Source organism: Hippopotamus amphibius, chromosome 6 (genome assembly GCF_030028045.1).
Source record: "Hippopotamus amphibius kiboko isolate mHipAmp2 chromosome 6, mHipAmp2.hap2, whole genome shotgun sequence".
In the NCBI taxonomy this organism is placed as follows: domain Eukaryota; kingdom Metazoa; phylum Chordata; class Mammalia; order Artiodactyla; family Hippopotamidae; genus Hippopotamus; species Hippopotamus amphibius.
Genome location: NC_080191.1, coordinates 118,833,157 through 118,837,801, shown reverse-complemented (window position 1 = coordinate 118,837,801; position 4,645 = coordinate 118,833,157). Strand labels below are relative to the sequence as shown.

The 4,645-nt window shown below is 43.9% G+C and overlaps 1 protein-coding gene across 8 annotated transcripts in view; it reads left to right on the top strand.

Annotated features, from left to right (window-relative positions):
* The first annotated feature begins 674 nt into the window (after positions 1-674).
* The window catches only part of CEP70 (centrosomal protein 70), a 91,117-nt gene continuing 87,146 nt past the window's right edge, over positions 675-4,645 (top strand). For 6 of the 8 annotated variants that reach the window (XM_057739565.1, XM_057739571.1, XM_057739561.1 and 3 more), the window contains exons 1-2: positions 1,082-1,143; positions 3,108-3,211. The gene's annotated coding sequence lies outside the window, so the exon portion shown is untranslated. The other 2 variants (XM_057739563.1, XM_057739562.1) reach the window with 2 other exon arrangements.

Below are 4,645 nucleotides of genomic sequence, written 5' to 3'. Positions count from 1 at the left end.
AATCACTCATCTATCATTTTGCCTCTCGATTAATTCTTTCTGCGCTGAAACAAAGAACAGGAGCTCCTTGGAATGCACCCCCAACCCCCCCCCCCCCCCAACGCATTTCTGTAGTTTCAATACCTTTCCTATCTGTATTGCTGGGGAACTTATTCACCCTTCATGTGCATCTAAGTTTGTAGTTCTCTACCTTGGCTGTACATTGGAATCACCTGGGGAGTTTTACAAACTATTGATGCCTGTATCCTACCAGGCAGATTCTGATATAATTGATTTGGGGGCTGAGCATTGTTTTCAAAGTCCCCAGGTGATTCTAATATGCAGACAGGGTTGAGACCCACTGGTCGAGGAAGACTTCAGTGACCAAGGTAAATCCTCCTTTTCTTTCCCTTCTGTGTCCTGCACACCTTTCTCTGATCATGCCCATCACACTGCACCTTAATTTCAAGGTGGTTACCTATCTCCCTAACTAGATTTTGAACATCTCCAAGCCAGCCACTTTTGCATTTTTGGAGCTGGATGTATCACCTGACACTTCCTGGAGATCTGGAAAATGCTGAATGGGAGGGTAAAACGTCATCAACAAACATTTATTTGTGTCCTCCAAATGCCAGGTGTTGCAGCGCTCAGCCAGGTCTGGAAAATAGAAAACACGGTGACCAGACCCGCAGCAAGAGCTAGCAGATTTGACGCGCGCGCGCGTGTGTGTATGGAGGGCAGTCTGCAGCGGCCACGTGGCCCGGGCCTCACTTTCACCGACCGCCTTGAACGTGAATTTCTTAAATCTCCCTGGCAAAGGAGGATCCAGGTAAGTGACAGAAAACTTGCGGGCCCAGAGGCTGTAAGTTGCAATGAAAGTGCGCAGGCGCAGACGGGAAAGCCAGCGGGGCGCAAGGGTGTTCAAAGTAGGCCACGCCCTCATAAGGGGAGCCAAACAGAGGGCGCGGGGCAGGCCCAGCCTCCCCGGGCGGGCCGAGAAAATCGCTTGGGCGTTCGAGTCAGAGCAGAGGCAGCGCTTTCGACGCGCTCGCGCTCGATTGGCCGGCCTCCCAAGGCGGGGTAACGGTCGCAGAGGCGGGGCCGGAGGCGTCTGAGCCGGCCGCGCTGGGCTGGCTGCTTGGAGGGAGGCGGCGGCTGAGGAAGGTGAGCGGCCCTTCGGGTTCACAGAGGCGTCGGCTGGAGCCCCTGCCTGAGGAACCCCGGGCACTGACCTCATCTGCGCCCTGCGAGTGGGCAGACTGACGCTTGCTGGGATCCCCAGAGAGGAGCCGCCTGGGACGGGTTCGCGCCAGTTAGAATCCCAGTATAAAGGCCTGGGGGGAGGGGCGGGGAGGGGAGGGGAACCTGATAAACCCGGTTCAAGTCTGTCTTCCCGCCGTTTGTGATCTTCGGCGTCTCGTTTCACGTCTCAGCGCCTCAGTTTCTTCATTTGTAGAACACAGCGGGTAATTGTTGCCTTACATGGGGGTTGAGAAGGTTAAATGAGGCAGTGAGTGTGAAGCTTGGAACAATTCCCGGCGCAGCTTGGATTCTGGAAAAGTTGTAGGTAGTTACTCCATCCCCAAGAGTTCACTAGAGCCGACCCGCTCCACTTCTCAGTGTCAAGGTGTCTGAGAAGGTCGCTTGGCTAGTGAAAGCTCGTAGCAAAAGGTGGGAGATAGGCGAAAGGGTAAGTAGGTGAGTGTCCCTTTCTCCGGTTTAATAGGCCTGTTTCAGAATCAGAGGGGCCTCTTGATGCGGAGCCTGATTTGCTTTTATTAAGAAAATAGGTGAGGTGGAAGTATTGCAAAACTAAGAGACGCGAAACACGCAGACCAAACAGGGTTTCTGTACCACTTTATTCTCTAACCGTAATCATGTTAAACACTGTGCACGCGTTGCCCACATTGGTTTCAGTCCTCTGTATGAGGTTTGGTTTTGTTTTATTTTTTTACTTTTGGTATTGCCAAGTAGACCCGGGCCTTCCCCGCCGCACCTTGGGGAAGAGGCTGACAGATGGTTTTACCTGCAGCTTCTGCTTAGAGGCGTGTCCTGACCCATTATGTAATCTCTCTGGGGGCAGAATGATTTGGTTGAGATGAGATCTAGTCCTAATTCAGTTTCCTTATTTGCGGTATATTCAGTTTTCTTCGTAGGAACGTTAAACAGAATGTTGGCAGATTTTTGGAACAGAGCTTTTGCATTTAATAGACAATAGAGACTTTGAAAGCATTGCATGTTCCATTTATTGCAGTAAAGTGAAATATGTTCTTTTGAGAAAGCTAATTACCGATTTTGATGTGACTCACTTGAGAAAGAACAGCTACTGGCCATGCTTTATTTCCAACTTTTCCCCCCAAAAGAAGTGAAAAATAATTAGATTTTAATGTATGGTGCATGTTACAGGGGCTTCAGACCTATAAAGTGCAAGTTACCAAAGGACTCTTGGGAGACCTGGACAGTGTATGGAAATAGAACTGTGTTTTGCTTCCCTGTACTTGGCTTTCTATGCCGTGTATTCAGTGCAAACGAACACCTACCCTGCAAGTCCTATTCCCACAGTCTTACTTTAGGTGTGTTATGACACTGATTAAAGCAAGCTGCAGCTTCTGCTTTGGCTTTGGGAAGCATTGGGTCTCTTCTGACTGAGTTCCATACCTGTGTCCTGTTACAGCCTGTAGTAGGGTAAAGGCTGCTGCAAACTACTGGCACATTAATTTCACAGCATGGACCTCTAAAAAGGAGTGCTTGGTCATAGGTGAAATTGATAGTTATTCTCCCTGCCTTTCCTTTTTTGTGTTCAGTGGTATTTGTCTGTCAGAGAGTACCGCTGCCAATAAGAATTATTCTACCTTTGAAGCCAGAATCAGAATTGATGCTAGATGATGATAGAGCTGGACTCCCAGTTAAATGTTTCAACACAGCAGGGAGAAGAAAGATAAGGGGAAAGAAGACAGAGCAAAGGCAGGTGGTGTTGAGCATTGGAGTTCATTAGCAGTTTATTCATTTGTCCTGTTTAGAGGTTACCACCAGTACCACGGGTGCCTGCTCTGGGAATAACACAAGACCATTCTTACTAGGAGATGAATATTTTAAGATTTGGTTCTCTTTATCTTTTTGAAACCTAGATGAAGATCCAGTTTCAGACATGAGACTCAGTGAGTGATCATTTCATTGAGATCAACTTGAATGACAAGGTGAAAAGTGCAAAGAGGAACGTGTTATGACTGAGGTATGTCTGAGGTGACAGGTAATTTTCTCTGGATGTTGAGAGACCTTGGAAAGGATCTACTAATTATGGAATACTACACATATGTATATTTCCTTTTGACCTCCTCATAAGCCTGTCAGGTATTTTAAACTCCACTAAGGAAACTGAAGCCCAGAGTGGTTAAGTAACTGTTTAAGAAAACACAGATAGCTGGCCACCAACTCTGATCACTACCTCTGTCCTGCTGTGTGCCAGGCACTGTTCTGTTTGTCCTTTCTATAACAACTTTCCAAATCTTCACAAGAACCTATGAGCTAAGTACTTTTATTATCTTCATTTATGATAAGGCAATTGAGGCACAGAGAGACGAGTACTTTGTTGGTTGTGTGGCAGAATCCATGATTTAAACCCAGGCATTCTGGCTATACCAACCTTCTTTTGGTTATTATTTCCTTCACTTTTGCTTATATTGTTTTATTGTTATTTAAAAAAATCTTTTCATTAAAAAATGAATTTTTATTATGAAATCAAACAGAAAAGAACACATATACCAAATGTATATAGCTTAATGAATTATTAAAAGATGATACCACCTAGTTCAGGGTGGAGAACCATGCTAAGACTTTGCTCCATCCCAATTAAAATTACTTCTGTACTCCCATTAGTAGCCATTCTTCTGACTTTTATAGTAATTTCCTTGTGTTAAAAAAAGTTTCTTCATAAATCTATATTCTTCAGCACTATAATGTAGTCTTGCTCATTAAATTAAAAAAACTTTTAATATGTAGGTTTTCTCTTTATTCCTTTCTTTTCCTTATAATTTATCTGATGAAGAACTTGGGTCATTTGACCTATATATCCTACAGTCTGGATTTTGCAGATTGCATACTCATGTAGAGTTAGTTATGTTCCTCTGCCCTGGGTAATTCCTGCACATTGGTAGCTGGATTCAAGACTGGATCAGACTCAGATTCAATCCCTTTGGTAATTCTCTAGGTGGTGTTTGGCAAGATCATAGGCATGGAATGTCTCATGTTTCTTTTTGTATTTTCAGCACCTGTTGATAATTAATGCCTATATCTGTTCTTTGAAGGTTGCAAAATAGTGATATTCTAATTCTATCATGTCTTTTTTACTTTAGTTGGAATATTAGTCCCTTATCATTTGAATACGCAGCAGTAAAATTCCTTTAGGAAAGGAGCATAAATATTTGATTCTTGCCATTAATTTACCAATTTTTGAGAAAATTAATTGGTTCCTTTTCTGAAGACAATTCTTAAAAAAATCTAATATCAGTATGAGGTCATGAATTTAAACATTTTCTAGGTTTCAGTTCATTGCAATTATTATCAAAGCTCATATGGTCTCATCTTTGGCTGGGAGGAACCTATTCAAGCTTATACTTTTGATACAGCCCTACTAGTCTGGTTGTTTTGTTTTGTTTCGTTTGTCTCT